Here is a 10,354-nt window from a genome sequence, read left to right on the forward strand (position 1 = left end):
CCTTTTCTCAAATGCAAAACTTTGTGGAATTGTTTGCATTTCTAGGGATTTGGCCTCTCTTGTATTTTGATATATTCATGATTAAGTGGATCTAAAGTTGTATTATGAAATGTATCCAATCTCTAGAAGCATGAATTTATCAAGTGATAAGAGGAATTAAATCCCCTGAAGCGGAAATTTGAATCTATTAAATACTAAATGGGATCAAATTTCTTGAAGTGGAAGCATAAATATATCAAGCACTGAGAGTGTCAGACCCCCATACCATGGATGTACGCAACGTCGCCTTATATCCTATAGAGAGAACACAAGTCATCTTAGAGAGAGATCATATGTTGTGCGGAATGCATGATTGTGATGATATTTGCAACATTTTGATAAGTTTAGTGGGTGAGAATGGATGTGGAATTGCCTTGGAGATGGCATGGGAAAATGGTAAAAGTGTGCCCCATACCCCTGAGCTATGGATGAGATTACATCACTTGGCACATTCATCCACTTAAAGAAAAATGGCACAATTGGACATAGGGTGCACCAAGACTGCATTAGGGTGGACATGGTCGAGCATGTTGGAGGACTTATGGCCGAGTTCAAAGACATGGCATGCTTATATATGACATGATTAGACATGTAATAGATTTACTTTTCACTGCCACCCCATATGGTGTGTGCATAGGTTAGTTAGGGTGGCATATGAAGGGTTGTGACCTTACACCTAAGCTACTTCCCACATAACCTCATACAAATGCACACAAATAGATGAGAGAAAGGAGAATAAATAAGGGAAATCTTGGGTTTGATCCACATGAAATATTGCAAGCCGAAGGAAGGTGAAACTAGCTCACATGAATGTGGAGGAGCCTTCCTACCCATGAGGAAGGGGAAGGTTAGGGCAAGGAGAAAAGGGTGGTTTTAAGTGCAGATTTCTATTGCTGCAACATGGGACAAATAAATCTAAGTGTAACAGGGTTGCAAGTCTAGTACATGAGTTTTAGGTCCGAGAAAGGTCAAGAAATGACCCTCGGGTTGTTCTGCAACGTTGTGGGGTGTGACAATCGGATGGCAGGGACACAAAACACCTATTTAGGGTCATTTTGGACCCATTTTCCATGCTAATTGGGGGAAAGAGTTCCCAGTGGGCATCCTAATTACCTTAAGGGTCTTGCATGTGTTTTTGTGTTGTATTATCGGGTTGGGTTGCAATCTAAGTCCCACCCTGAGGGTGTAGTTTGTATATGGTTTTATTCTTGGGAAGGTTTTACATTGTATGTGGGCACTTGGCATAGGAAGCCATAACCAAGGTCATGATGAGGTTTTGGAAATTGATGTAAATATTATTGCAACATTCACTCACACACACACACACACACATTGATATTTTGGGTGGGCTGAGGGTCCTACCCCACACACATATTCTAGTGTACTTGTGCATGGTGATTGTACATGGTGTATGTGACATTCTTTGTAGCATTGTTACATGTACATGTAGATGGTTATTTGGAAATTGCATTGGTGATTTGTTTACATGTTATTTATACTACACATTGATAACTAACCACATAGATGGAAGTATAATTATTAAAGTAGTCTATGTATAGTACTCACGAGTTGGTCTCACCATTGTTGAGAAAATACGTTGGTGCCACATGCTCAGAGGTCATGATGTGCCTTGACTCGTGGGAATGCTCTAGATGCATGACATGAGTTGGTATCAAAGCAAAAAATTAGTGAAGAAGTAGTAATGAAGCTCTTTACCACACAGTGGTGGTATAAGAGTTGAAGTAAATAATGGTGTGCTCTTCGCTAACAAAGTTAGTATTAAATCTCATTTTGTGGTGGGATCTTCATCACCAGGAGTTGGTTTCAAATATTATATTGGAGGTGATATTATGACTTTCTATTAGAACACATTTGCAGGGATTACAGTGGGGGTGATCCTTCTGGGGTGATTTGGGGGAAATTCTGTGATTGATTGCCAAAAGAGCAATACTGAGTTGGATATCAGGCTTGCAGGTGGTGTAGATTCGATGAGTTTTTCCTGAGATATTCATGAGGAGTTGTGTACTCTTCCATCTCTATGAAAATATATCATATCTAGGAGGTTTGTTAGGACTATTCAAAAGCAGGGTATGTTAGTTCTTCAACAAACTTGTGATGGGATATGATGGAGATGACATGTCAGACAAGATACAAGGAGTCAAAGATATATTGATCTCTTGGAGAGATCAAATTATGAGATCTCTTGGAGTGATTTCCTCTATCTTTAGTGAGGTACTAACCCCCTCTCCCTTCCTATAAATTCACCCCCTTCCATTCCCAAATGATTGGTCATTGATTATTGCATCCATATGTTGAGATTATGCTTATAGGCTTCTCATTTCTAGCATGGAGAAGGAGTGTTTGAAGAGTCTTTGCTTGGACTTGGACATCCACCCAAAGGAAGGCCTCAACATCAAGGCATAGGCTGTATGCTTCCCTTTTCAGTTTATTAATATATACAACTGCTGGTTCACTTTCCATAAATGTTTATGTTGATGCTTCATTTACCTTAATGCTCTTTGATCTGTTAAGTGGATTACATTTGAATTATGATGGTTGCACTCTTATGCTTTGTTGTGTTCTTGGTTTCTTGTGTAGGTATTCAAACGCCATGAGCAGCGAGGATTAAGCTTGAGGGAGCAAGCAATTAAGATCTTCAACAAACGAATACATCATAACATTAGAACGAGGTAGGTCTCCTTCCTCTTCTTTAATTTCGATTATAGTCTAGGAAAGTGTCTTGTAGATTGTCTTGTTTGTTGCTAGACCCACTCATTGGGCTAGAGGGATCGTCTTTGTCTGCAGAAAGGATTTTCTTTCACAACAAAATGGCGGCTCCGCTAGGGATAGTTATAGCTTGTTCATCCTCCTTTCTCAACTAATCTCTTGATCAGTTTGACCAACCATCGTGTTCTCAATTAGTGTGGGTTGATTTAGGTTTTCACAATCACTTAGTATCTTAGAGTGCTCATTCTGACCAAGTTTGTGAAATTATTTTTATTTTTTGCTTGTTTCCTCGACCAACGCATTTTTTGATCTGACAGTCGTGCTACCAGTGCGCTTTTCCTTAAAACAGTCGCGCTTATCCCATGTTCAGCACCTGTTTGGCCTTGACAGCCGTGCTAATCCCTAAGATTGGAAAAAATTAGGGTTTCTTGTTGGGCATGGGATCCCCCCAAGGCATGTTTTGGGGCTTAAAGCCAAAGTTTTGACTAAGTCCATTGTAAAGACTCCGCAATTTGTGGGCGCGAAGCGCGAAGTCGTAATAGAGTCATAAGGTTGTCCGCCCTTGTTTTTGTAATGTAAAGTCAGTTTGAAAAGATCTTCCCATGGTTCGCGGACCATGGGATTGTATAAATAGAATGAGGATCTAGGTGTAAAGGGGAAGCATCTAATCCGAGGATGGAATGAAGAATGAATCTATGAAGCATTAAGTCGAAGTGTAAGTCATGTCTTTGGGTCGTAGAGTAGGAGAAGGCTCTGCAGCTGAGTGTGTAGAGGCCTAGTGTCCACAGCTGAGTGCGCAGGGCAAGTTGAGTCTGTAACCAGTTGAAGGATTAATAAAGAGAAGTTTTACCATATTCTTCTGTATCAATTTCTGTTTTATGCATTGAAGTATATTGGGTATAAGTTTATTGTTATTTTGTTGCACGAACTTATATGAATGTGCTAAAACAAGTAAATATAATATAAGGCATCTGTGTACGCGAAGAAAACTAATTTTTAGAAGAAGATAAGTAAGACCCGCGACAGAACTTGGGGAAATAGCACAGAACGCTTCCTTAGCAGCACAAAAACCCCACAGCCCCTGGTTAGGGCTGCACGAAGTCAAGTATAACAATGGTGTGAAGGCCTCGCAGGTCAGGAAAGCGCGCAAAGTGACCTACATGAAAGTACTCACGGTTGGACTAAATCGACTCCTTAGACATCTCAAGGGTGCGGAAACCTAGTTCCAGCATCCTCCCATACTGCTTCGAGTGAGACCTCAGTCCACGCTCTGCGGACTATTGCCGAAAGGGCCAATAGTACAGGGATTTGTTTGGCTATCTAACTTCGAACCTGGGTCAGGCCCCAACAAGCCAACAAATGGTTCCATTTCCGGGACCAGAATCTGCATAGAGATGTCTAATCTTGAATCACTAGAATCCAACTAAGAAAGAAATTGAAGATTGGTTGGATAGGAAGATTCACGAGTTCGTGGCACAAGAGAACAGGAATCCGTGACTATGAAAAGAAAGGTGATTAGACAGCTACCTATACATGGAAATCCACAAAATTTTCTTCGCATCTTTCCCTACTGAGCTATACGAGTGGATTGCGAAGCTAGCAGATAACCAAGGAAGGTGGAAACTCGATAATCCTATTGTTTGGACTTCGGAATTGGTGCACAGATTGGAAGTATCGGAGGATAAGATCGCACATGTTGTTGTTCAGTGGCTCGATCGAATTATAGGAGGATTCATTACTGAGTTCGCAGTAGATACTTCAGTCAACTATAGCAAGGCAGAATGATGCTTTCTCAAAGGATCGCGAGGTAAGTACGTTAAGTCTCTGAACACTTGGATTAAAATGCTACTATGTGAAAAGAGGATTATGTGAATACATTGATGTTTGGGGCTACGTGAAGTGGAAGAATTTACAGAAACGAAGGAAGTACAGAACTAGAAACTATCCCCTTGATTTCACCTCCACGAGGGGGTGAGGAAGAGCTCGCGGAGGTCTCACCAAGAAGTGTCATCCATTTGATAATACAGAGGATTTCGCGCATACCAGCCCCACCCACACCACCACCAGCTTCACTACCTTCACCCCCATCTTCACCCATACCACCTCCGCCACCACCGTGAGTCAATATGGCAATCATGATAAAGTTTCCAATATTCAAGGGAATAGGGAATGAAGATCCATACTAGTTTTGGTTCATGATAAAGGTTGTATGGGAAGCACAGGGAGTTACAGATGATAATATAAAGAAAGCAACATTGGTCAGCGCTATGTAGGATAGCGCACTGACTTGGTATATCAAGTATTCTAATGACAATCTAAATGCGGGGTTCGCGAATATCCAAATTACGTTGAACAAAGAATTTAGCAGGTCGAAGTCAGAGGCACAGTTGATCATCGGGTTCAAGGAGATCACAATGCTACCAGGTGGGACTCCTTGGGAGTTGGATCAGAGACTGAAGTGCACAATTCGCAAAGCCAATATGACTCTGATGGATGGACAGCACCGCGAATGGTTTGTAGCATCGCTAACGCTGCATTTGAGGAACACGTTGTCACAACAGAGGTTAGCGACTCAGGCAGAAACCTTGGAGATCGCGATGAGACTACATGAGACCCCGATACAGGATCCTAACCTGGGAGTTCAGCAGATCCACACGCAGTTGAAAAACTTGTGCCTTGAGATGCAGAGTTTAAAATAGGATAGGACAGCTCGTCCGGAAGTGTGCGACGAGGTATGGTGCGTAAAGTACAGGGCTCAGGGACATGACAAGGACCACTGCCGAGTGTTCGCAAATTACCTCGCGGAGGAGGACCGATGTTGTTAAGACCGGAGGCCCAAGCAGGACCTAGCGTGGCACCTGCATTGTGGTGTGCAATTTGTTAAATAGGAGGAAAGCATGCTACAGACAACTGCCAGTTGTTGCAGAAGTACACGCAGAATTTGCAATAGTTGTTCTGTAATTTTTGTAGATCAGTGGGACATGGTGAGCACACCTATAGAAGCTATGAGCTAATGATGGATAGGACTCCCACCTATAGAGTTCAGGCTGAAACGCAACCCCTTAACCAGAACGCAAGAGTGGTGCAAATCGGATATTAGGGACGCAGGTGAGGCCGAGGTGGAGGAGGACCTGGAAGAGGTCGTGGACAGCTGATATGTTACAATTGCGGAGGGCCAGGACATTATGCCCGTGATTGTACGAATCCAACGCATCCATCATGTCTGTATTGTACCTTGTTTGATCACGATATGGAGGATTGTCCCACACTGATAGCTAGGTTGTGCGACAAGGGAGCACTCCAACCTCCCCCGACTCAGAACCTGCAAATGATGAGGTCTAAGCCGCACGAGGAAGACCCTAATGTGAACATTGTGCTCCGAAGTGGAATTACGACAAGGGATGATAAAAACAAGCAACCTGAAGATAGTACTTGGGTTTGTAAGGCTCCGATGAAAGAACCAGAGTTTGATTTGGAGTGCACTAAGGAAACCTTCATGGAAGCTAGGAAGAGCTTCACTGATGCCTCAACTTTAGGAAGTAAAGACAGACCGGAGCAAGAAATGGATCCATCAATGCTCACAACGTTCCTAGAAACATGCATGAAGTTACTGCGCGATAGTAAGGTTGTAAAAGGATTGCAGGAACTCATTAATAGATGCACTGGGACTGCGCCAGGAGAACCGCGCGTAGTCTAGAAGATTGGAAAGCACGCGATGAGGACCAGAAGAGAAATGAGGTTGACCGCACAGATTGGGGAATATGAGATGGACCAAGTGATTCTGGACCTAGGATCGGATGTGAATGTTCTGCCAAAGTAGACATGGGAGAGCATGGGGAGGCCTACGTTGCAATGGTCTCCTATCCAGCTGCGAATGGCGAACTAGCAAAAAATAATACCTGTGGGGAGATTGCAGGGTATCACAGTGGATATTGAAGGAGCAAGCACACTAGTAGACTTTGAAGTCGTAGAGATTGTGGATAACGACAATCCGTACCCTACGCTATTAGGAATACATTGGGTCACTTACATGAACAAGGTGATAAGCCTGAAGAAGCACAAGATGATTTTTGAGAAAAAGTCCCTGCGCATAGTAGTACATTTGGACCCTACAGAAGGAACGCGCTACACAGAGCCAGTGCACGACTATGAAAGCGATGACGACTTGGACTGCATCTAAAAGATAACCATGTGAGAACAGGACTGGGTAAATCTCACCGTGGATAGACGGATCTCATGGGAGCGTGAAAGCTCCTGTACATCGGATTCTGACAAAGAGATAGAACAATAGTAGAACTAATTACACGAGGTAACCACATTGAACTGTAACATGATGACGAGATCGTTGCGCTACATATCAACGGAAGTAAGGGATCTGCCTACTTATGATGGGTTAAGTGAGGTAGATGTTTTCCGGAACAGATTTGAAAGAGAGGTGTCAGAACAACAACTTTTCAAAGCTTTGAAATGGGTACTACGCGCTACGCCCACGAGGTGGTGGCGTACGCACCAAGGAATCTTTGAGGACTGGCACGAATGTAGGATAATGATGTGGATGCATTTTAGGAAGCCTCAGATGCGTCTAAAAAACAATAATGATGGATGGAATGATCCATGCGCACATCTGTCCAGGTGGTTACAGGCATATGCGAAACAACCTGTGCGGATGCACATGGACTTTGCGTTCAGGAACATCGTCAATAAGTAGGTGTTGGCAAGACAATTGTGCGAACGATCCCTCCAGTTGAGATGATGAAGTGTGGGAAGAACGAGTGTGCAAAAGGCTGCCCACACAAAAGCCTTTAACGAAGTATGCGAAGCGCTGAACAAGGTATATAATGCGCAGCGGAGTGATTAAGACCTGCGCATACCTATAGTACTATGGGCTTATAGGACAACGTGTAAGAAACTGATAGGACAGACACCTTTCTGGTTGGTCTATGGAGTGCAAGTTGTCATGCCAATGGAGTATATTGTGCCTAGTCTGCGCATAGTAGTGTTCACAGGTAGGACGAACCAAGAAGCCCTGGAGGAGAGGCTCGTGCAATTGGAGGAACTTGAAGAGGAATAGTTTATGGCTGGCTTCCATCAAACAGTACAAAAGTAGCACTAAAAGGCCTGGCACGATCGACATATTAAGTTGTGCACCTTTAAGGTAAAAGATTTAGTGTTACTATATGATAGTAAGTTTGATAAATTCATGGGGAAGTTCAAGATGCATTGGCTGGGCCCGTATGTTGTTAAGGAAGTCACAGACGGAGGTGCGTTGTAGCTGGTCAAGCTAAATGGAGAACCTCTCCCAAGAAAAGTAAATGGCAGTCGCCTGAAGCCCTACATGGGTGGCTCGACTATCTTACTAGTTGATAAAAGCACAGTCATCGCGCCCCATGGAGCCGAAAGAAGGCGTGCGTTCAGCCTTGGATCAACGAGGCCTTTGTCATCACGACAAAAATTGAAGGCAAGCTCACGAAGATGCAGGGGACGCAGGACCAAATCCAGGGAAGCAGTTCTGACACCACAGTCTCGGAACAATGAGTACAGGAGATTCAGCAGGCAGCCGCTCAGTGCGCTGCTGACCTTGCGGTCGTCTGAGCAGAGTTGGAGGGTCTCCATGTGAAAATCTCCACACCGACAGAGTGACTCGAGGGCAAGTCACGATGTTTGTGTTGGGGGCCTGTTGGGCATGGGATCCCCCCAAAGCATGTTTTGGGGATTAGAGCCCAAGTTTTGACTAATTCCATTGTAAAGACTCCACGATTTGTGGGTGCGCAGCGCGAAGTTGTAATAGAGTCATAGGGTCGTCCACCCTTGTTTTTGTAATGTAATGTCAGTTTGAAAAGATCTACCCATGGTCCGCGGAGCATGGGATTGTATAAATAGAGCGAGGCTCTAGGTGTATAGGGGAAGCATCTAATCTAAGGATGGAATGAAGAATGAATCTATGAAGCATTGAGTCGAAGTGTAAGTCATGTCTTTGGGTTGTAGAGTAGGAGAAGGCTCTACAGCTGAGTGCGTAGAGGCTAGTTCGCAGTTGAGTGCGTGGACCCCTCCAACTGAGTGCGCAGGGAAAGTTGAGTCTATAACCGGTTAAAGCATTAATAAAGAGAAGTTTTACCATATTTTTGTGTATCATTTTCTATTTTATGCATTGAAGTATATTAGGTATAAGTTTACTGTTATTTTGTTGCGCGAACTTATATGAATGTGCTAAAACAAGTAAATATAATATAAGGCATATGTGTATGCGAAGATAACTAATTGTTATAAGAAGATAAGTAAGACCCACGGTGGAACTTGGGGAAATAGCACAGAATGATGCCTTAGCAGCGCAAAAGCCCCACAGCCCCTGGTTAGGGCTGCGCGAAGTCAAGTATAACAAGGGCGTGAAGGCCTCGCAGGTCAGGAAAGTGCGCAAAGTGACCTATGCGAAAGTACTCATGGTTGGACTAAATCGACCCCTCAGACATCTCAAGGGTGCGGAAACCTGGTTCCAGCATCCTCCCATATTTCTTCGGGTGAGACCTCAGTCCGTGCTCTGCGGACTGTTGCCGAAAGGGCCAGTAGTATAGGGATTTGTTTGGCTATCTAACTCCGAACCTTGGTCAGGCCCCACCAAGCCAACATTTCTCTGTCAAACCCCAGTGTATCTGAGCCCCTGAGATCTTGTTATGTCTTGTATGACTTCTTTTAGTTGATGTTTTGGTTGATTACCTTGTTTTATAAGTGAATCTCTGCTTCTTTGGACTTTCAAGTATATGAGTGCAATTTGATTATTTTAGGGTTTGTAGGTCGATTGGTTGCCTCTTGTTTCTTATAAGTGTCTTTGAGCCTCTAGTTTGTTGGTGATTGGTTTGTTCATTTGGTAAAATCACTTAGAAAATTGACTTGCATTGATTTTGGTTTGTCTTGTGCAAGGTAGGTTTTTCATGTGCATTAGGTCATCTACCATTTGAAATCCATCTTTATTGCTTATCAAGCATAGATTAAATTGTTTGGTTTGCAAACTGGAATGAACATTTTTTATTGTCTATTTGAAAGAGAAAGTGAAATACATTTCGTTGGAGTGGTTTGTTTTGGTGTTGTTTTGATTAGTGCCTTGTTGCACTTAGGAGCATTTTGGAATAAAATGTTCATTGTTGCTTTAAGTTGAAGCTTAGTTGCATATAGACATTTGAAAATCAAAGAGCATCATATAAGTAAAAGTGCATTTTAGTGAAATGGATATCATTTTTGCTTTCAATAGATTGCATATTCATTAGTGAAAGTGAAGTTTAGTTTTGCTCTTGCATTTTTTCATTTGGAAAAGTTAGTGGAGGCATAATGTTTGATGCATTCTCTTAATTAATGAATTTATTTCTTGTATTCTCTTCCCTCATTAGTATAGAATTCATTGAAATGAAAGGTTTCTTTTTTCTCATTTAGTTGCATATTAGGATTCATGTGACATCGTTTGATCCCGAAATTGAAACCTAATTCGAGAAAAACTTTAAAATTTATTGAATTAACCTAAGGATCATTGGAACTTAACGCAAATAATAGAGGTCTAGGCTAGAGACATGTCCCGATGTCTATAAACCTAGCAGTTGTC

Source organism: Pinus tabuliformis, chromosome 2_2 (assembly GCF_031772625.1).
Source record: "Pinus tabuliformis cultivar Carrire ecotype Pingquan chromosome 2_2, CPIR1, whole genome shotgun sequence".
NCBI classification, from domain to species: domain Eukaryota; kingdom Viridiplantae; phylum Streptophyta; class Pinopsida; order Pinales; family Pinaceae; genus Pinus; species Pinus tabuliformis.